This window comes from Zea mays, chromosome 8, assembly GCF_902167145.1.
Source record: "Zea mays cultivar B73 chromosome 8, Zm-B73-REFERENCE-NAM-5.0, whole genome shotgun sequence".
NCBI lineage: Eukaryota > Viridiplantae > Streptophyta > Magnoliopsida > Poales > Poaceae > Zea > Zea mays.
In genome coordinates, this window is record NC_050103.1 from 164501858 (window position 1) to 164525740 (window position 23883).

A 23883-nucleotide genomic window follows, 5' to 3' on the forward strand; every position below is an offset into this window, starting at 1 on the left:
GGAAACCGCGGCCTTCGTGTTGTCCTGCGCCCAGGGCGACTGGATGTGCTTGCAGTAGGGGGTTACAAGCGTTCGCGTGGGAGAGAGAGAGAGAGCGAGAGCCTTATGCGCCGACCCGTTCTCCCGCGCGGCCAACCTCTCTCTACGAGAGCCCTGGACCTTCCTTTTATAGACGCAAGGAGAGGGCCCAGGTGTACAATGGGGGGTGTAGCAATGTGCTAACGTGTCTAGCAGAGAGGAGCTAGAGCCCTAAGTACATGCCATCGTGGCAGTCGGAGAGGTTTTGGCACCCTGTTCATGTGATGTCGTGGCCGTCAGAGGAGCGCTGGAGCCCTGCGGAAGTACAGCTGTCGGGGCTGTCGGGTCCTTGCTGACGTCTCCTTGCTGACATAAGGGGCTAGGAGCTGCCGCCGTCATGGAGCGTGCGGGGTGTCATCATTACTTGTTTACTGTGGCGAGCCAGATGGGACGCTGGTCTTGTTCCCCGTAGCCTGAGCTAGCTAGAGGTAGGGTAATGATGGCCCCCCTGGCGACGTGGCTGGTCCGAACCCGAGTTTGGGCGAGGTGGCGATTCCTCCGAGGTCGAGGTTGAGTCCAAGCCCTGGGGTCGGGCGAGGCGGAGTCCGTCGTCTTCCAGAGCCGAGGCTGAGTCTGAACCCTGGGGTCGGGCGAGGCGGAGTTCGTCGTCTTCCGGAGCCGAGGCCGAGTCCGAGCCCTGGGGTCGGGCGAGGCGGAGTTCGTCGTCTTCCGGAGCCGAGGCCGAGTCCGAGACCTGGGGTCGGGTGAGGCGGAGTTCATCTTCTGAGGCCGAGACGGGGGCCGAGCCCTGTGGTCGGGCGAGGCGGAGCTTCCTATGTCGCCCGAGGCTGGACTTAGCCGCTGTCGACCTCACTCTGGCGAGTGGCACGGCAGTCGGAGCAGGGCAGGTGGCGCTGTATTCCTGTCAGGTCGGTCAGTGGAGCGGCGAAGTGACTGCGGTCACTTCGGCCTTATCGACTGGAGCGCGCGTCAGGATAAGGTGCCAGGCGATCCTTGCATTAAATGCTCCTGCGATACGGTCGGTTGGCGTGGCGATCTGGCCAAGGTTGCTTCTCTGCGAAGACTGGGCCTCGGGCGAGCCGAAGGTGTGTCCGTTGCTTGAGGGGGCCCTCGGGCGAGACGTGAATCCTCCGGGGTCGGCTGCCTTTGCCCGAGGCTGGGCTCGGGCGAGGCGAGATTGTGTCCCTTGAGTAGACTGAGCCTTGACCTTAATCGCGCCCATCAGGCCTTTGCAGCTTTGTGCTGATGGGGGTAACCAGCTGAGATTAGGAGTCTTGGGGGTACCCCTAATTATGGTCCCCGACAAACATAGGAGTCAATATCATTATTGAGATACTCTTCATTGCCATATTTTCCTATTGGCTCTAAGCCCTAAGATAGTAAGATTACAAGCTTCGTCCAATACAATGTTTCCCTGATATATCAGATGAATTACAACATTCAGCTCAGATTGCTGGCACTACGCGGGCATCCAGTGGAACTTCGATCTTGACTTCTTCTACATGTTTGAGGACGCGAAGAATATCTTTGGCAAACGTTTTATGGAAATTGTTGCGGTGGTGGGTTGGATTATTTGGAAACAACGAAATGGCTGCATCTTCAGAAATGTCGTTCCCTCTTTCACTTCCTCGAGGATTTGTTTCAACGACATGTTGAAACTACAAATGTTTAGATTTAGCCCTGCTCTTCAGCTTGATGTATCTCAATGGCTAAACTCTAGGTGACTGCTCTTCCCTCCACACCCCTTCCCCCTTTCTCAATCATCTTTGCTTTACTATGTTTTTTAATATTTTTAATAAAAAATATTGTAGGGGATTTTCCTACAATATTTCTCTTAAAAACATTCAGACTGTCCATATTTTTTCACAGAGGAAGGTTATATACAGAAGCGCCTATTGATTCAGATTTTGGAGCAATTTACGGGGAAAGGAGGACAAATAGAGGATCAAGGCTCTATGCCTGAAGATGGAGATTTGTTTACTAGATATCTTTGCAAGGAATGGGTGGAAGTTTAGCAATAGGTTACAGTCTTAAGTTGAAAAGATACCGATGACAAAACTCTATCATCTTTCCTTTGCACTTTGTCTTGCATGACAATTTTTCTGGTTTTTCTGTGTTCTGATTTAGTTGGTTGAATGTTGTAAGGCAGAAACTAGGCTACTTCATTATCTTAATGAAATAAAACCCCTTCATTAAAAAAATTATTTACATATATTATAACTGGTTGTGCTTCTACATTAAGCGTTTGTAATATCCTTCACTTCGTGTTTTGTCAAATTGTAGACCGGAATAATTGTTTTTCAGGAGAAAAAATGTACTGCATACAGATGCATTGATTGTTTAGTCTGAAAATTTGACAAAAACTATTAGGTCTCTAAACCTTCACAAGATACAAAGTCAAAACGAAAATTTAGTTCCTCAATCAGAGGCCTAGAGCACAATTTCCTTTTGTCTTCATAAGACACAAATGTTGTACTTCTACTAAGAGGCAACATGTTGGTTTATAATGCCCAGTTTATTTCTGATCAGTGTAATTCAGCTCGTGTTAGTGTAAAATTTGTACATTGCTGGGATACAAAATGAAGGTATACTAGCCCACATCCATGCCAGCTCACTCCAAGCTGTGTGTGGCAAAGCCCCGCCGATGTTTCTAGTGAATCCTAATCCTAAGAGTAAAAGGTAACATTGAAATGACCCATAATGCGAAGATAATAATAAATCATGATACAACAATAAACTGTGATACATTTTAGTTTTCACCACTGCTGCACCACATAAATCAAGAATGTTTAGATTCAGTTACACTATACTGATCAATGTGTCGCTTAACATGAACAGACCTAACCAACATGCTGCTGAGACAAGTCTATAGGAAGCCTCATAATCATTCCATTATTAAGGTGTACTAAATGCAAAGCCTCACAAAAAATACAGTAAGTTAAGAAATAGGAGAACAATTACTCTTAGATAAGATGGACCACCATAATGCCACTATGAAATGGTCAGGAAGCAACAACAGCAAACAAAATAAGTGGCCACAAAAGGGAAGAAGCTTGCTTGTCGAATCCATGTGAGCAGGTTAATACAGTGTCATAGGGAAGATCACCCCACCAACCTAATGTAATAAAACGGGTTCACAGTTGCACCCACACACAAAAAAACAAATGTAAACATGAAGACGGGAGGGTACTATACTATTATACCACTCTAAATTCTTTACCATGATGACACCCTATTCCTAACTACTGATCAACCATCAGTCCCTCACACATGCAGAACTTGTAATAAGCTGGATAGGGTAAGAAATGTTCCGTGATCTAGGCAACAATAGCTGGAATCAAGAAGTCAAAACATATAATAATCAATTCGCTGGTAGAGAAAAAAGTGAGTCCAAGACAATGGAATTTTAATATAGGAAAATAATATGTAATGTCTGGTGAGAAAAAAGATTATATGAACTAATAGCATGCAATTAACTATGAACTCAACAAACAACAATCAAGATTATAATAATCATACATTGTGAGGGTCCAATAATATCACAAGAACTCTGTATCCATAATAAAGGGGAAAAAGGTATCATAGAGACTAAATTAGAAGGAGAAAGAAAAAGATGACACTTACATCTTATCATTGGTTTCCTCAAGTTCATAAGTTTCTTTGCCAATTATTACCTTCGAAATTCAGAGGCAACTGAAATTGTTGTGGCGTGTCCATGCTAAGATTCACATTGGCCTTCAACTTTACCCTTGAATAGTGTACCTTAATGGTAGAAAACATTGGAGGAACATGCCATATCTCACCCCTGAATGATGTTGCTGCCTTTCTAATATTTTCATCTTTGATAGTTTGATGTGTCCCATGGTTTCCTTTGTATAATCTAATCATCGAAGTATGTTAGGCATTACTGTTATCTAAGCAGAATTGTAGAGATACAAATAATTTAAATGGAAGCTACTGGATAGTACATTAAACATAATATAACAATATGCCCAAGAGTTGCAGTAATATTTAGCCTCAAAACTTAAACATAGAAGAAAGAAAATGATACCAATGATAGGTCGATTAAGAATCCCATCAATGCACATCTGTCCAAGAGGTGCAGTTGTTTATGTGCCTCTAACTGAAAGCTCATCTGCAACTATTGAGGAAATTAGCTTGCCCAATTAGAAGAATGGTTCTCCTGGGGACGCATCTGCTATAGCACAAACAGACTGCCAGAAATTGTAAGCACCGAGTGAATCTTAGCAAGCAATATCTACTACAAGATCAGCGCCATTGTTCATCCATGAATAAAACAACAAGCAACACCATCTCCACCCAAAGAACTCATAAAACCATTTCTTGGCAGAAGAGCATCTCGCGTCCGGTGATTACGACGACAGGCGTTTTGGAGTGTACCTCGCAAACCTTGTGGCAACGGTGGTAGTCGTGGCACTTGCTGAGGTCGACCTTACAGCTGTCCACCGTGCACGACAGGCACTACGTCCTGTCGGCGCCACCGGGCTCGAGCGTGGGCGCTTCATTGGGCTAGCGGACAACGTTGTTGTTGTAGCAGCGACTCCTTTGTGTCGTCCGCCGCCCCGAACTCGCCTAGCCGGTCGAGCTTGAGGTCGACGGAGCACTCCGCCCAGCTCTATGTTTTCTGGTCGCTCGACCAGGTAGTCGAACTGGGGGAACGACCAGGCGACTAATCTCGATTAGTCATCGACTAGGTCGAGTAATCGACCTCTAGTCGACCTGGTCGTTTACTAGTCGTCCTGTTCATCCAAGACCTATGTATATACTATTATACTATATAGTATATAATTATATAACTATATATGAAGGATAGGGTAAACATGACATGAATTCAGCAATACTGAATACTGATTTAAAAAATTGAGAGAAGATATTTGTTCATCCAATCCAAGTATCCAACTAAAAACAGCAAAGAAACACTTACTAGTTACTAATACTACCAGTCCCAGATACCACACAGCACACATTAGCACCCAGTTACCTAACGAAGATCTTCATCCAACTGAAATTCATCACCTACAGCTCCCCTTCCACCTGATTCTTGTTTGCCTTCATCATCATCCATTTGTCTTGTTGTCTCTTGTTCTTGTTCATCTTCAGCAGGAGAATTGTCATCTTCACGTGTGTCTTGAGCTGTCACCCAGTCACGAGAAGTCTAGAAGGAGCCGCTAGGAAAATAGAGAAGAAGAGAAGAAAATGAAAGAGATCAAGATGCCAGGAAATTAGGAGATGTGAACCGTCGGGTAAGGGTTTATAGAGACAGCGCTGGTGTTTCATCTCCCTATAGCCGGGCCGCCCGCCAAAAAAACCACGAAATAAAAAATTTAGGATCCTAAACCCTAGTCGCGCAGACTCGGCTGATCGAGCTACTAATCGCCCCTAGTCGTCGACTAGTCGGACGACCAAGCCGATTAGGTGCTCTGATCGGGTCGGATGTGCTAATCGAGCACCCTAAATCGACCAACCCGACTAATCACGACTAATCACGATTAGTCGGACGACTTGAAAACAGAGGCCCAGCTCCCCCACTCCTGGGACGACGACGCAGCATCAGGCGAACGAATCAAGAAGTGGTGTAGCTTCTTCACGCCACCCGTCGTCGATGTTGGTGGTCTTCGAGGCGAGCAAATCGGCGCTGTTGTCGACCTCAAAAACCACCACCAGCAGATCCCTGTCCCGCACATCTGCTCGTCACCCAGCGAACTCGGTGCCGCTCGTCGACGTGTCCACCTCCACCGTGGTCGCTGCACCCACGACGGAGCACCTGTTTCGTCGTGCTTGGCGCGCACGCCTCTAGTTCCACCACTCGGATTCGGGGGGGTACCGGCGTTGGCGAGGCGCACATGGATGGAGGTGGTCTCATCCCTGGCGCGGTCACCATCTATCCAGGCACAAAAATGGCGCTGGTGCGGACATCCTCGCGGCGAGCAGGGGTGTTGTGTGTGCGCGCCAGGGGGAGGCATCGCGTGATGTCTCCGCCGGTGGGGGAGGGTGCCACGGCGGGATGGGCAGGCTAGGGAGCGGGCAAGATTTCCGGCGGCCGCCTACTTTTGATTACGTGCTGACCGCTTCCTCCTCCTCCATGCAAAGGGGTTGTGGAGAAGGCTCCACGCGCGTTGAGAGGCGCACTGCTCGGAAGGAGGTTCAGAAGGAGGCTAATGTTTCGCATGTGGTTGAGGGACTGAGAAAGAGAGAGGCATGGGGACGTGGGAAGAGAGTGACTGTGGATTGATTCATGGAAAATCGAGGGGTTTTTTTAAAAAAAAAGATGACGCAGGACGGCCGTTAAAACTGGTGTTTTAAGTATAGTATATATATATATATTATAGTTACAAAGGGAAAGACAAATATATTAAAAATCCTTCTATTTATTGTGCCGAGTTTTAGTTTTAAGTTTTGGGTCTAAGTTTTGAATACAATCTCCTATTGTAATTATTCATTCCCCTTAGAGAGGTATACTTTACAAAGGAATGAAATTATTATTAGAAGTCATTTTATCTCAAATTCTTTGGAGAATTCTTTAAATCACCAAAATGAGATTTTGGGTGTTAGAACTTATTATGAATAAACATTTGAATCGTGATCCATTACGATCCCTACCTAACAGACAACAAGAAAAAACAAGATTATAAGAGGAAAAAAGATGTATATAAGGGTGCAGTTCACTATGATCGGCCAGGCTTATTTCTTGATTAAGTAAAATATTGTATGTTGGTCTCCCATGATGTAATGATAAAGAATATTATATTCTTGTTAGAGTACTCCACAATGATGAAATGGAGAAGAGATCAACTTAGTTTAGAAAACAACAGTGCAAATGGTTTAGATCACGCATGATGCTTACGTTTAAAATTGATATGTATTTCTAGCTTCAGCTAATTAAACCAATGAAATGTAGAAAAGAGAGAGAGAAGATTCAACAAAATTAGTGGTAATACATCACTGAATCTGTTGCGATGGTCTATAAAAGGCCCACGAGTATCTTACCAGTTGCAGAATAAATAGGCCTAGACATTGTCAAATAATCCTTGTGCCTATAGTTAGTTTGTCAGTTAGCGTCGCATTGTTATAGGAGCTTTCTGTTAGCCATGCACAAAGGGAGAGCCTGGTCGTGCGATCGTGTGCGCAGTCCGCACGACCGGCGCGTCGCACGCTGTGACTGAGGTGAGTGGGATGGCACTCAACGATGAGGGGCATGGCGTGCAAATCAGGGTGATCGTGCCCCACATTTCTTTTTCCTTTCTTTAAGCGGTAAACTGTAAGGTTGTAAGCTCATGGTCTGTACACGTCTCTTTATATACAGAAAAATAGAGTCAGAAAAGCTGTTGGTTGTTCACAGCACCAAATCAGAGTGTGCCCACTTGTGTTCGTGTGTGTGCGTGAGTCTTTTCTGTGACCAGCAGGGTGAGCTCGCCGGCAACAGGAGGTTGCTTCTCCGGCGAGGTCTGACACGTGGTATCAGAGCCGAGGTTGGAGGAAGGTGACAATGTCCCTGCCGCCGGAGCGCTCCAGGACGCCGCAGTACCGGCGAGGGCGTTCACTGCCACGACGGCCGCGGACTCGCGAGGTCGTCGTCGAGCGCGTTGTGGAGCGCGTCGTGGCGCCTGGAACGACCACTTATCCGACTCTCACGAAGACGAACTACAACGATTGGGCGTTACTGATGAAGGTGAAGATGCAAGCGTGCAGATTGTGGGAAGCTGTGGAGATCGGCGATGTCGACGACCATCACGATCGGATGGCGCTCGACGTCATCTGCAGCGCCGCGCCGCCGGAGATGGTCTCCACCTTGGCCGTCAAACCGACGGCAAAGGATGCCTGGGAAGCTTTGAAGACGCTGCGAATCGGCGACGAACACGTGAGGAAGTCGACGGCACAGAGGCTACGTCGCGAGTGCGAGATGCTCTCGTTCCAAGACAGCGAGTCGGTGGAGGCTTTCGCACTTCGGCTCACCGACGTCGTCGCGCAGCTCGCCATGCTGGGTGACCCGGAGTCTCCAAAGAAGGTGGTGGAGAAGTATCTTCGGATCGCGTGTCCAAGGTACAAGCAGCTAGTAATTTCTATCGAGACTCTACTGGATGTCTCGACCCTCACGGTGGAGGACATCACCGGCCGGCTGAAAGCGGCCGAGGATGCTGACGATGCACCACCACCTTCGACGGGGGGTAAACTGTACCTAACGGAGGAGCAGTGGGAGGCACGGCAGAAGGAGCAGCAGAAGGGAGGAGACGGTGGCACGTATAAATCCGGTGACCGGCGGCGGCATCCACGTCGCGGCGTGCCTGCGTCGAGCGGCAGAACAGGCACGGGACCTGGCCGCAAGCTAGGCCGTGACCAGTGCAGGAAGTGTGGGCAAACCGGCCACTGGGCTCGTGATTGCAAGGCAAGGCCCAAGCAGGAGGCGGCCCACATGGCCCAGGAGGAGGAGGCGCTCATGCTGTTGAGGGCCGCACCACTGCGTCGATCCCCGCCAGCAGGGTCCGCGCCTCCACCGCCGCCGGGAGGATTCGCGCCTCCACCTCTGCCCCCACCGGCCGGATCTGCGCCTCCTCCACTGCCCCCACCGGCCGGATCCGCGCCTCCACCACCGCCGGCGGGATCCACCACTATGCCACCATCGGTGTCTCCAGCCCCGTCGCGCACCTCATCCTCGTCGAGCCCCTACTCTCCACCTCCGCATGATGAGGTCCTTGGCGCGCCCAGTGCAGTGGCGAGCTGTTCATCGCAGGAGGCCACGACGGCGAGCACTGATGGGCGGATCCAACTACAGGAGGGAAAGGTGTTCGTGCAGCTCGGCGCGAAGGAGCAGCGGGACCCTAGGTCTTGGATCTGCGACACCGGGGCCACGAACCACATGACAGGGTCTCGGGCGGCGTTCGCAGATCTGGACACGGCAGTGTCTGGGTCAGTGCGGTTCGGCGATGACTCCATGGCGGAGATTGAAGGGCGCGGGACCGTGCTGTTCAATTGCAAGAATGGCGAGCATCGCTCCTTCACCGGCGTTTACTACATCCTGCGACTCACGGTGAATATCGTGAGCCTCGGCCAGTTGGAGGAGGCTGACTACAACGTCCACCTCTGGCGCGGTGGCATGGAGATTCGGGAGCCTGAGGGGCGACTGCTGGCGAGGATCCCACGCGCAGGCAACCGGCTGTATGTGCTCAACGTCGACGTGGCATGACCGGTGTGCCTGGCAGCGCGCGGCGAAGAAAGTGCCTGGCGGTGGCATGCCAGGCTCGGCCACATCAACATGCTGGCGCTGAGGAAGATGGCGCGGGAGGAGCTCGTTCGTGGACTGCCGTCCATCGAGCAGGTGGACCAACTCTGTGAGGCGTGTCTCGCCGGCAAGCAGCGACGGACGGCGTTCCCTGACCAGACACAGTGGCGGGCGGACCGCGCACTGGAGCTGGTACACGGGGACTTATGTGGACCCGTGACACCGGCGACACCAAGCGGGAACACCTACTTCCTGCTTCTCGTCGACGATCGGAGTCGCTACATGTGGCTGACGCTGCTGCGGTCCAAGGATCGAGCGGTGGCTACCATCAAGGAGTTCCAGGCACGTGCAGAAGCTGAGTCCGGCTGCAAGCTGCTGGCGCTCCGGACGGATCGTGGTGGTGAGTTCACATCCAAAGAGTTCATGGAGTACTGCGCGGCGGACGGCGTGCACCGGTAGCTGACAGCGCCGTATTCCCCGCAACAGAACGGCGTCGTCGAGCGCCGGAACGCCATGGTGGCAGGCACAGCACGCTGTCTGCTCAAGGCAAAGGGGCTGCCCGCTTGGTTCTGGGGAGAGGCGGTGAACACTGCCGTGTATCTCCTGAACCGGGTACCGACGAAGGCAGTAGAAGGCAAGACTCCATTCGAGGCATGGTACGGGAAGAAGCCGGCAGTACACCACCTGAAGACCTTCGGGTGCATTGTCTATGTTAAGAATACGACACCGCACCTGAAGAAGATGGAGGATCGTGGCCGCAAGATGATTTTCGTCGGGTACGAGCGCGGGTCTAAGGCATATCGAGCCTACGATCCGGCCACTAAGTGTTAGGAAAGTAATCCTTGATTGGTGCTAGTTTACTTATTCTGTTTTAGGAAATAGCTAGTATGGTAGTGGATCAGTCTTATATGGACGGATCCAATCAGCAAGATCAGGACTGATAGCAGTCCGGATTATTACCTTGTAATAGCTAGTTTGTTTCCTTATGAAAGTCTATAAATATATGGCCTTAGAGGCTAAGAAAAGGCAGTCAGTAGGACGCCACCAAATCTCTCTGTTCCTCTCCAAATTGTGTGCGTGTGAGTCCCTGGGAAGTTCCTCTCATACCTGAAGAACTTACCTGGGAGGCAGGAACTCGCCGGCAACCTGCAGGGTTGTCTCTCCGGCGCAGTTTCCAACAAGTGGTATCAGAGCCAAGGAGGAGCAAGATGTCGAAAACTGTTGATAGCAGTGCGACATTCAGGAAGTCCAGCGACGACACCTCCAAAGATGGAGCAGTGGTCCAGCGAGTAATTCGTGAGGTGAGTGCAGGGAGTGGATATCCCACACTCACCAAGACCAATTACTCGGACTGGGCGCTCCTGATGAAGGTAAAGCTGAGGGCGAGGATGTTGTGGAACGTCATCGAGCACGGAGGAGCAGACATCCATGAAGAAATGATGGCACTCGACGCTCTCTGCAGCGCAGTGCCACCAGAGATGGTGTCTTCGATCGCAGACAAGTCCACGGCAAAGGAGGCGTGGAAGACCATTGCAGATCTACGGGTTGGCGATGATCGCATGAAGAAGACTGCTGCTGTGCTACTTCGGAGGAAGTTCGACTTGGCAACGTTTAATGACGGTGAGTCCGTTGAAGATTTCGCGCTGCGCCTAAATGGCATGGCAGCGGAACTCTCCACTCTTGGAGCTGGCGTGGAAGAAGAGAAGATCGTGGAGAAAATTGCTCGCAGCGTTCCACCACGCTTCAAGCAAATCGTCCTCTCCATCACGACTCTCCTCGACCTGTCAACCCTCACTGTGTCTGACATGGTGGGGAGGTTGAGGGCAGCGGAGGACGCCTTTGAGGAGGCCCCAGGATCACTGCAACACAGTGGTCGACTCTACCTCACGGAGGAGGAATGGAATGCCCGACGCAAGAAGGAGGTCGAGCACCACCCTAGCAGCAGTTCCAGTGGAGGAGCAGGGCGCCATGGTGGAGGATATCGTGGCCGTGGTCGTGGCCGTGGCCGCGGTCGTGGCCGAGGAGGGCGCTCACCAGGTGGGCCATCATCTGGAAGGACCACCGGTGATGAGTGCAGAAGGTGTGGAAAGATGGGACACTGGGCGCGCGAGTGTCCATCAAAGCACAAGAAGGAGCAAGCACATGCTGTCCAAGAAGAAGAGGAGGCTACACTTCTTGTCGCAAGAACGTTCCCGGTAAAATCCTCCTCAGAACTTCATACATGCTGCAAGATGTCTGGTTCTCATCTAGAGATCAGGGAGGAGAAGGTGTTTCTGCAACGTCAAGAAGAGGAGAAACTGGAGGAGGGAACCTGGATCCTGGACACTGGAGCCACAAACCATATGTCTGGATCCAGGGCTGTCTTCACTGATCTGGACACAGAAGTGCTGGGCACTGTCCGGTTTGGTGACAATTCGGTGGCTCGGATTGAGGGACGAGGAACCATCAAGTTTGTGTGCAAGAATGGCGAGACCCGGTCGTTCGTTGGGGCTTATTTCATTCCCCGACTAACGACGAACATCATTAGTATTGGGCAACTTGATGAAGCGAAGTTCAAGATCCATGTTGATGATGGGGTGATGCGTATTCGGGAACCCGATGGAAGATTACTGGCAAGAATAGTGTGGGCTGAAAACTGGCTGTACCTTCTCCATCTGAAGATACAGCAGCCTGTGTGCTTAGCAGTGCGTGGACGTGAAGAGGAAGTAGCCTGGCGGTGGCATGAGAGGTTCGGCCATGTCAATATGGCTGCACTACGGAAGCTGGAGAAGGAAGAGTTAGTCCGAGGCTTGCCCAAGCTCGGACAAGTTGAAAGAGTGTGCGAGGCCTGCCAGGCAGGCAAGCAAAAACGCACCTCCTTCCCGGCGCAGGCGGAGTACCAGGCAAAGCAGCGTCTGGAGTTGGTGTACGGAGATCTCTGCGGTCCCATTACACCAATGACTCCAAGAGGTAACAAATACTTCTTATTGTTGGTGGATGATCTGAGCAGATATATGTGGATGGCTGCCATCTCGTCGAAGGATCAAGCTGCTGATGCTGTGAAAAGAATTCAGATGCAAGCTGAAGGAGAGTCTGGACTCAAGCTGAAGGCACTCCGGACTGATCGAGGGGGAGAATTCACCTCGGGTGAGTTCGCGGAGTATTGTGCGGCTGGTGGTGTTCACCGACAACACACTGCGCCGTACAGTCCTCAGCAGAATGGCGTGGTGGAGCGCCGTAATGGGACTGTTGTAGCAGCAGCAAGGAGCATGCTCAAGGCGAAGAAACTCCCTGGCTGGTTTTGGGGAGAGGCGGTAAAAACTGATGTGTATGTCTTGAACAGGTGCCCAACCAAGAGTGTAGATGGGATGACTCCATTTGAGGCGTGGCACGGCAAGAAGCCGGCCGTGCACCACCTCAAGACGTTCGGCTGCATCGTCTACGTCCGCAACACCGTACCTCATCTGAAGAAGCTGGAAGATCGAGGAAAGAAGATGATCTTCATCGGCTATGAAGAAGGCACGAAGGCATACCGCGCCTACGACCCCGTCACCGAGCGCGTCCATGTCTCAAGGGACGTCATCTTCGACGAGCAGGCCCAGTGGGACTGGGAAACCCACGGCAACACCGACCCAGTAAATGAAGACCAGGATGTGTTTACGATGGAGTATGCCATCGGGAAGCAAACACGTCCAGAGGTAGAAGAGGCTGGTGAAGAATCGGGAGATGAGCAAACTGCTAGTGAAACTGAAGATGAGCAAGCTACTGGCGAATCTGAAACTGCTGGTGGTCTGTCCCCTTTAACCCCTCATGCTGATACAGAGCACACTTCGGAAGAGGAGGATGAAATGCAGGAAGTGGAGTTTGCTTCACCACCGGAGGGAAATATTGATGAGTATCTAGATGCCTATAGAGCAGAAGATGATCCACTTAGATTCCGCAAGGTAGATGGACTACTGGAATCCAAAACTCCACCTGGTTATGCAACAAGGAGGCTGTTAGATGAGGAGTTACATGCAGTAAGCGCCGATGAACCGGTCTCTTTTGGTGAAGCAGAAAGGAGTCCGAGCTGGAGGAAAGCAATGATGGAGGAGATGAAGTCAATTGAAGATAACCAGACCTGGACACTTGCAGATCTTCCTCCAGGACGCAAGGCAATTGGTCTCAAATGGGTGTATAAGGTGAAAAGAGATGAGCAAGGTGCAGTATCCAAACACAAGGCACGGCTGGTGGTGAAGGGATATGCACAGCAGCATGGTATTGACTATGATGAGGTATTTGCTCCAGTAGCCAGGCTTGATTCAGTGAGGTTGCTTATTGCACTTGCAGCACATGAGGGTTGGGAAGTGCATCATATGGACGTGAAATCAGCATTCTTGAATGGTGATTTGTGTGAAGAAGTGTATGTACAGCAGCCAGCAGGTTTTGTGGTCACTGGCAGAGAGCACAAGGTGCTCAGACTGAAGAAGGCACTATATGGGCTACACCAAGCACCTCGAGCCTGGAATGAAAAGTTGGACAAAACAATGAAGTCTCTTAGCTTCAAGAAGAGCAGTTCAGAGCCTGCTATTTATCTCAGGAGAAACAGCAAATCACAGTTGGTGGTTGGAGTATATGTGGATGATTTGATAATCACTGGAACCAATTGTGAGGACATCAAGCTATTCAAGAAAGAGATGGCAGCTGTTTTCAAGATGACAGACCTAGGTTTACTGAAGTATTATCTAGGCATTGAAGTAAGGCAGAGCAAGAGGGGAATATCTCTCAGCCAAGGAGCCTATGCAGCACAAATTCTGGAGAGGAATGGTATGAAAGAATGCAATCCGTGTCAGACTCCCATGGAGACACGGTTGAAGCTGAGCAAACTAAGTACTGAACCCCTGGTGGATGCCACTGTATACCGAAGCATAGTAGGAAGTTTAAGGTACTTGGTCAACACTCGACCTGACCTTGCTTTTGCTGTGGGTTATGTCAGCCGGTTTCTGGAAGAACCACACAAAGATCACATGATGGCTGTAAAGCACATCCTGAGGTATGTGAAAGGGACCAAGAGTTGGGGTCTGTGGTTTGGCAGGAAGAGAAGAAAGGAGGCTGGGCTGATTGGGTACAATGATAGTGATTATGCCGGGGATATTGATAGCAGGAAGAGCACGACTGGAGTGGTCTTCTTCCTGAACAATAGTCCAGTTACTTGGACTTCGATGAAGCAAAAGGTGGTGGCTCAGTCAACCTGTGAAGCAGAATACATAGCTGTTGCCAATGCAGCTTGTCAGGCATTATGGTTAGCAAGGGTACTGCCCGAAGTGCAAGGAGGAGCAAGGAAAGCTCCAATGCTCAAGGTGGACAACAAATCAGCCATTGCTCTCATCAAGAACCCAGTGCTACATGGTCAGAGCAAGCACATAGAAGTGAAGTATCATTTTGTTCGGGAGTGTGCTGAGAATGGGCAGATCAAAGTGGGCTTCATCAGGAGCGAAGAACAGCTTGGGGACTTCCTGACGAAACCGCTTGGGAAGACCAAATTTCAAGAGTTGCGCTCTAAGATCGGACTGGTGGATGTAGACAAATTGCACCACAAGGCTTAGGAGGAGATTGTTAGGAAAGTAATCCTTGATTGGTGCTAGTTTACTTATTCTGTTTTAGGAAATAGCTAGTATGGTAGTGGATCAGTCTTATATGGACGGATCCAATCAGCAAGATCAGGACTGATAGCAGTCCGGATTATTACCTTGTAATAGCTAGTTTGTTTCCTTATGAAAGTCTATAAATATATGGCCTTAGAGGCTAAGAAAAGGCAGTCAGTAGGACGCCACCAAATCTCTCTGTTCCTCTCCAAATTGTGTGCGTGTGAGTCCCTGGGAAGTTCCTCTCATACCTGAAGAACTTACCTGGGAGGCAGGAACTCGCCGGCAACCTGCAGGGTTGTCTCTCCGGCGCAGTTTCCAACACTAAGCGCGTGCACGTGACGCGCGACGTGGTCTTTGATGAGTCCGCCCAGTGGGACTGGTCGGAGGGAGCTAAGACCGGCACTGGCGCGGATCATGGCGGCGACGACACGTTCACCATCCAATTTCAGGTGGTGGCGGGGCAAGGAGGTGTCCAGGCGGGGGCACCGGTGGCTGTTTTGCAGCATATGACGCCACCAGGAACACCAGGGGAGGCCGGAGTAGCTTCTCCGGGTGTGCAGTTCGCCACACCACCTGCTGCGTTAGACGAAGACCTGGACGCCGACCACGACGACAACGGACCACTGCGGTTCCGAACAGTGGAGGACGTCACCGGAGCTGCGTCGCCACCTAGGTACGCCGTGCGCGTACTGTACAGCGAGCAACTCTTTGCAGTGAGTGAGGAGGAGCCTGGGTCGCTTGCACATGCTGGGCAAGACCCGTGCTGGCGACGAGCGATGGAGGAGGAACTGCGCGCCATAGAGGACAACCACACCTGGACACTCACTAAGTTGCCATCTGGGCAGCGAACCATTGGGCTCAAGTGGGTATTCAAGGTCAAGAAAGATGAACACGGTGCCGTGGTACGGTACAAGGCACGACTTGTCGCAAAAGGCTACGCTCAACGCCAAGGAATCAACTACGACGAGGTGTTTGCACCGGTCGCTCGCTTGGAAGCGGTGCGGCTGCTGCTGGCGTTGGCAGCGCAGGAGGGATGGCAAGTCCATCACATGGACGTCAAGACGGCGTTCTTGAACGGCGACCTCCAGGAGGAGGTGTATGTGCAGCAAGCGCCTGGATTTGCTCAACCTGGGCAGGAACACAAGGTATACCGACTACACAAAGCTCTTTATGGTTTGCATCAAGCTCCCCGTGCCTGGAATAAAAAACTGGATGAAAAAATGGGTGTTCTGGGGTTCACTAGATGTCCATCTGAGCATGCTATTTACTGTCGAGGAGAAGGTGCAGAGAGACTAGTTGTAGGTGTCTATGTAGATGATCTGGTGATCACAGGCACTAGCAGCAGCAGCATCCAGACTTTCAAGGCAGAAATGACCAAGGTATTTAAGATGAGTGATCTTGGTTTACTATCATATTACTTGGGCATTGAAGTGAAGCAGGATGAGTTGGGAATTACCCTTTCTCAAGAGAGGTATGCAAACAAGATACTAGATCTAAGTGGTTTTGCAGACTGCAACTCGTGTGATGTACCAATGCAGGCAAAGCTGAAGCTGAGCAGGAAGGATGACAGCCCCTGCGTAGATGCAACAGAATACAGGAGCTTGGTGGGAAAATTGAGGTATCTGGTCAATACCCGACCGGATTTGGCTTTTTCAGTTGGGTATGTGAGTAGATTTATGGAGGAGCCCCACATGGAGCATTTTGCAGCTGTGAAGCAGATTCTCAGATACATAGCTGGAACAAGGAGTTGGGGCCTTTTCTACCCCAGGAAGAATGAAAAGAAAACTGAATTGTTGGGCTTCAGTGACAGTGACCTTGCCGGTGATTTGGATGAGAGGAAGAGCACAACTGGAGTCCTTTTCTTCCTAGGCAACAGTCCAATTAGCTGGGAATCAACAAAGCAAAAGGTAGTGGCATTATCAAGCTGTGAGGCTGAATATATATCAGCTGCTACTGCTGCTTGTCAGGCTGTTTGGCTAGCTCGGCTGCTAGCTGAAATTACAGATTCAGTTGTGAGCAAGCCGGTGTTAATGGTAGACAACAAGTCTGCCATTTCTTTGATAAAAAATCCAGTGCATCATGACCGGTCAAAACATATTGATACAAGATTCCATTTGATCCGGGAGTATGCAAATTCAGGCCAAATTGAAGTGAGGTTCATCAGGACAGAGGATCAGCTTGGAGACATCCTAACAAAGCCTCTCGGCAAACTGAAGTTCAGAGAACTCTGCTCCAAAATTGGCATTCAGTCTCTGTAGGTAAATCAGTGCACAAGTCTTAGGAGGAGATTTGTCAAATAATCCTTGTGCCTATAGTTAGTTTGTCAGTTAGCGTCGCATTGTTATAGGAGCTTTATGTTAGCCATGCACAAAGGGAGAGCCTGGTCGTGCGATCGTGTGCGCAGTCCGCACGACTGGCGCGTCGCACGCTGTGACTGAGGTGAGTGGGATGTCACTCAACGATGAGGGGCATGGCGTGCAAATCAGGGTGATCGTGCCCCACATTTCTTTTTCCTTTCTTTAAGTGGTAAACTGTCAGGTTGTAAGCTCATGGTCTGTACACGTCTCTTTATATACAGAAAAATAGTCAGAAAAGCTGTTGGTTGTTCACAGCACCAAATCAGAGTGTGTCCACTTGTGTTCGTGTGTGTGCGTGAGTCTTTTCTGTGACCAGCAGGGTGAGCTCGCCGGCAACAGGAGGTTGCTTCTCCGGCAAGGTCTGACAGACATATCTTCTCTGGAGCTTCCAAGAAGCCTTGCCAAAAGTCAATTGCACTATTGAAGAAAAAGTGTGGACAACTAAGGAATCAACCCGATATATAATTTTCGGACCAATTTTAAGCCTGGTTAAATCAGTAGAGGACTAGTGGATCGGTTCTGCATATATAACTAACCTGGATCACTTCTTTTTATTTGTTGCCCGCCAGCTCTTTGGTCAAGTACATATATAAGCCATAATTCCTCCTCCAGGTCTCATTTAGACTAAGAAAGTGTTTGTGGCAAAGATAACAATAATGATGTTCGCAATGTAATTTGGATATTAAAAAAAACATCAACCCCACGAGGCAGAGAATTGGCAGTGGGTGTCTTCAAAAGATTGTCATCTGTTCAACAAATCACTCTGTCGCTTGTTCACACTTTTGTGCCATGCTCGCCTCTTTCACCTTCTGCATTGTCTCACTTAATTTCCGACTGCAGGGAAGAAGAAAAAAACTGTCATAAGGTGCTATATAGAAATTTTTAATCTCTTGATACAAATAATTGTGGTAGAACTTAAATTACACACATATATAGTCATGATTCTTCTTCATGTGATAGAAAGTATGCAAAATAATGAGCTAGCCAAAAGAAAGAAATATCTTTTTATCATAAATAGGTATAAAACCAAGTTAGGTTGTTCATCTTTACTACTCTATTAAGAGTACAACCAAGGGCGAAAGGGCCTCTAGTTGAGTTGGTTAGGTGGTCTGAGTAGCACTCCTCAGGTCCTGGGTTCGACTCCCCGTGGGAGCAAATTTCAGGTTGTGGTTAAAAAAATTCCTTCGTCTGTCCCACGCCAAAGCACAGGTCTAAGGCTCAGCCTCGGTCGCGGTCGTTCTCACATGGGCTTCGATGCCGCTGTGTATGGGTGGGGCAGGGGTTCGGGGGTTTTCTCGACCTGCGTGAGAAGGTCTTCTTCTTAATACAATGCCTGGGGGCTGTCTTACCCCCCGCAGGTCGAGTTTTAAGAGTACAACGAAGGCGTCCACACCGCTTGCCCCTGCCCACGCGTCCGCCAGCTCGCCCACAGGGCGAGGCAATGCCTCCGCCCCGACGCCCCCCACCCTCGTCTTCACCCTCAGCCGCGCAATACCCACCCCTAGCCTTTGCCCCAACAGATGACGTGCGACTGTCGTGCCCCGCCCGCTTGTGGTTACCTCCCCCTCCCCCGCTCGCGACACATGCCCCTTGCCCCGCGTGCATCGTCTCCCGTCACACCACCCCCTCGGCCGCCTTGACATCGGCGCGAGGCTCCAGGCCATCAGAGACGGGTCCGGGGCGGGGCTGCTCAGTTTGTTCAATACTTTGTCCACCGAAAATCTGGAAGTGCCCCTTCCTGAGTCTAGTTGGGGTGAGAGGGAGGCCTAGGTACCGGATTGGGAAGGTTGCTTTTCACGCCAGTTCTAAGATTTCTCTTGTATGCTCTATGTACTATTCCAGGCTGAGGCTGGTGGTTCCCCTGCCTTAATAGCTAGGGGATTTGGAAGTGGACAGCCTGGATCAGAGCAATTTGAGATGACAGTTCCTGATAACAAGGTTTTTTTTCTCTCGGTGCTAACGATGTTGTTTTAGTGTACCATTTTATATGTTCAACCATTACCTGTATTTCATAGGTCGGTCTCATTATCGGAAAAGGTGGTGAGACAATTAAAGGCATGCAGACCAAATCTGGTGCTCGTATTCAGGTCGATATGTTCAACCATTGCCTGCTGCTGCTGCTGGATATGGTGCTAGCGGGCAGTGGACGGCATGAGCCTTGTCTTCCGAACTTCGATGACAGCAAGGTCAGGTTGGATATCTGCTTTTGGTGTTTGCATCTTTTGGATGTCTGTGGACGCATCATGCATGTAGGCCTTTACCCCGTTATCGAAAGAGATTGTAACCCCTTGAGTTGTGATACTTGACATCTTCTGTAGTATCTAAGAGTAGTTGCTTAATGTACTTTTAAACATTCTATTCAGTTTGGATGTTCCTTGTCTTGCTACTTCACAGCTTGCCAAGTCAGTAATCTTAGGATTCATGTTTGGCTTGCTCTTTGGTCTTTGCTGTCGTTCCTGTAAATAAATATTGGCGTTTAATTTGGCCTTCTCTTACGTCGTTTATGGGATGACGGGGTGCCGTTTCGAGTTGGCAATAATAGATCTGTTGTTCATCCAAACTCATTGGTTTTGTTTTGTATTTGTTCCGAATCAGTTAGCATGTGAATGGACAAGCCATTAGCCACGGTCTTTTTTCTTTGGTTTGTTTGAAAATGCCATGTTTTTTGGTTTGCTTAAAAATTGAAATGAAAGCTAAAAGTTTTACCATCTCTATTTTATACCACTCTCGTTCTCAAATATTTATCGCTTCATTTTTTAACTAAATCGCGACAAATAAAATAAAAAAGGCAGAGTATATAGGGCTGGCTCCAGCAAGGACCACTAAACGGTCATGTCCACTGAATTTAGCGGACGGCAACATACTCTAGCCGTCCAACAAGGCCGTCCAACAAGGTACTCTATACGATACGTTATAATTTAGCGGTGGTGTCGGACACGGTCGAGGCTGATCGTTCGCTCCCACGCGCGGCTCAGAACCTTCAGCGCATTGTCGGTTTTCCGTCCTCACTGTTCAACTCGACAAGCTCTGGTGGCCCTGCTCCCCGTCGCAGCGGGTGCTGGTGCGAGAGGGACGGGAGCTGGTGGCAGAGCTCGGTACTCCTACACGCAGGGATGGGTGATGAGCACATGCGGTATCATCACTGTCAAGATCAACAACCCCACTGGATATTTGTTTTTATTATTAATATATGTTCACAAAAACATCCCCACGGTATATCTCAGATACCATGCCAAAATACCTTCATCCGATAGCTGTTTTCAAGAACTTTCAGTTGCTCTAGATCCTCTTCCATTTGTAATGGTATTGGACTATTGGTGGAAGTTCTAGATAGATCTTCAAAAATCTTGAATGAAAGCCCTGTGTGAGAGAGAGCAGTTAGTCAATTAATTAGCCAAATGAAAGTCGGTTAATCAAAGGATCATGTATCAAATATAAATAAATAAGCATAAGCTTGATAAGGTACTGCGATTTCAAGATGAAGTAGATATGGATTTTTTGGATTGACGTTCCCTGATCTGAAATGGTCAGGGCCAGAAGATTTTCATGTGAAAAAATATAGTCAATATAAGAGTTAAATAGCTATTTGTGCCTCACTTATTGAATGGAATCAGCCCTCTTAAAAAATATCACGTAGCCCAGATTATCCACAACACACTTCACTTTATTCGTATCGAATGCATCTTCTAGTTTCAGTGAAGTAACAGCTGTGCTGAAAACTGCAGTACTGAATATAATACCAGAGTTCATTTCTTGAATGCGAATAACTATGAAAATCGAATAACTATGAAAATATTAATTGTTTACATCTAAAACATTGGTTTTGTATATGTAAGCAGTCATTAACATTCATGAGAGATCAAGAAAAAACATACAGACTCAGCCTACCAGCCAGCTCCAATGGAAATATCAACAGGTTCATAGCCTCTGCAGTCAAACACCATCAAACAAGTCTTCGTTTCTTTCTAGCTCTGCTCAATAGTACTACCTCCATTTTTATTTATTTGGCGCTACTTAATTCAATTTTGTACTAACCGGCGACAAATAAAAACAAGCGGAGGGAGTAAGTGGCATCCACTGAGCATGAATCATCACAATTGTCCTATCTCTCCCACAAAGCTTGCACTGAGAGAAGACGACAGCTTACATGGTTCAACAAAATATACAGATGACACGCTAAAGAACCGATAATGCAAAAACCATCACCCTGCCAATGATCACAATACAAGAAATCATATTAACAAAAAAGCAATCCCATTGCTTGTGAATCCTAAAGCATATATTTTCCTAGGTAACCTAGTTTGCAAAATAGCATGACCCTTGAGAAGGAACAAATGAACAATCCTCTGTTGTTGTCCTTTTACAAAAATATGCCTCCTGTCCACCCAATTTTAATCATGAATCAGTACCCCTCACAGAATCCAACCCAACCTACTAAGCAAATAACATAAAAGAAGGAAATTCAGAAGACTAAAGGAATCTCAATTAACCACGTCATGAGTCATCTCATTTGCTGTCCTCATATCATGTAGTACCAAAATACGAAAATGAATGCATTTTAAAAATTGAAGAAAGCATAGTAGGAGCAGCTAACATCAGTGTCGAAAAATCAAGTGACATCAGTAAAATCAATTGCATTCCTCAACTGAATGTAGATAAAGACACATAGACCAAATTATTGGTGTTCAGAGAAATCTAACAGAAAGCAAATGCTCTCAAACATCTAAAAGTCAATAAAACATAATATCAGTGGTCACTGCACAGTATTATGCACATACAGGAAGCGAGATCTTACATCTACCACCGTCTTATCAATTTCACATATGTCAATCTGCTCCACAGAGATATGTCATGAAACCTAACACAGAACACCACCGTTCCCCTCCAATAACCAACACATGTGTATCATGAAACAATTGAACGTTACATCCAATAAATTTTAGATAATATACATATTCATCTGTGTACATATTCATCATTTTGAAAACTACAAATACCTAAATTCACCTAATTAATGAACCTGGCAGTACGACTGCATCCTAACAATTTTTTACTGCAGACTTCTCCAGGCATTACAAGTTCAAACAAATTACAAGACAAAATTATATGAAGTAACCAATGACATATTCTTAAAGATGGTTTAATTGATGCAAATAGCATCAGAGCACACCTTTTAGTGCTAAATGTACCACAACATGTATGATAATATCGTTAGCTATGATGCTAGCACGCATTTCATTTTTTTGTCAACAATAATATTGTAAGCGGCCAATTGCAGTTTCGATTCGAATTTTCGGCATTAAAATAAATAAAGTGTGCATTCTACTTTTTTTTTGTTACCAACGCCATCGCACCAGGCCTACCACCGGGAAAAAAATTCTATACATACCGCATGTGAACACCATCTTTTACAGCCCTCACATCCACCACTTAAAGGCCCACAAAGACAGATCAAAATTTACTAAATAATCTTTTAGTAATTTATTTTTTCTTCTATTTATATGTACCAGCAGCTGGTGTATGTGAGCGTCTGTAAAAGAGATTCTTTACATCCCAGATGCAAAGAATTTTTTTCCCTACCAATAGGCAAAACCCATATTAGTAGTGAACTGGAACAACAAAGAGGAGTCCATCAAAGAAGAGAGATGGAAGGGACAAGCTTCAACGAAGGCGTCGTAGCAGCGAGACGGGACGTGAGGTCAGCGACGACATGGGGGAAGGTTGTTGCGGCTGCGTCGCGCGTGGCCACGTAGGTGAGGAGGGAGTCATACCGCGGGCGGGATCCACAGCGGCATGGTGAGGAAGGTGGCTAGGCGAATGTACGCCGCGTAGACGAGAGAATGTCAGCGTCAGGGCCGTTCCTGACTTTTCAGGGCATTGAACGAAATCCGATATGGAGGGTCCATCCACACACAAATATATATAATTATACATACAGTATCGAATATTTAACATATAAAAATTATTATGCACTGTTTTGATGCTTATAAGATAACAAATGTAAAATATAGCCAAAAGCACTTACTTCTTATTTGATATCATTAAAAATATCTTCTAACATTTTGTGATACAAAGTCATCGCTTATATCATTGAGATCAATTTCATCCAACAACTTTTTTCGATATATAGAATCGCCAAGCCATTTAACCTCTCTTAAGTTATTGTTGACCATAAATAGTTCAAAAAAATATTTCAATTTTAAAAAGCTTCTTTCTGCCGATGCAACCATCATGTGTATAGTACATAATACTCTCTCTATATCAAAATAAAATTTGTTTTGCTTCTTTAGTGGATTCATCATCATCTAGTTGAATATAAACATAAAAAATCAAGAGCTAAAACAAATACTATTTTGAAACGGATGGAGTATTCGATAAGCAATTGAGACATTAGTTTAACAATCTAAATGAGACTAGTTGATAGCGCATCGCTCTTTGCGTATTTGTGTCTAGAATAGATAGGTTTAACAGGAAAAAGTGTTAGCGTCTAGTGGCTAGGGGGCCTGGTGCGGCCGCACCCTTGGCACCCCCACAGGTACGGCCCTGGTCAGCATACTGCCATGGTCACCACATAGGTTGGCAAGTGGGGAGGCAAGTGGAGGTCAATACAAGGCGATGAAGCTGTTAGCAAGCAATCATAAGT

At 48.0% G+C, this 23883-nt stretch overlaps 1 long non-coding RNA gene across 1 annotated transcript; it reads left to right on the forward strand.

The window, feature by feature from the left end:
- The first annotated feature begins 19061 nt into the window (after nt 1-19061).
- Nucleotides 19062-19290, forward strand: LOC103636286 (uncharacterized). Its single transcript, XR_557901.3, has 2 exons — nt 19062-19178; nt 19256-19290. It is a non-coding gene; the product is annotated as an uncharacterized lncRNA (long non-coding RNA).
- Nucleotides 19291-23883: the final 4593 nt, after the last annotated feature.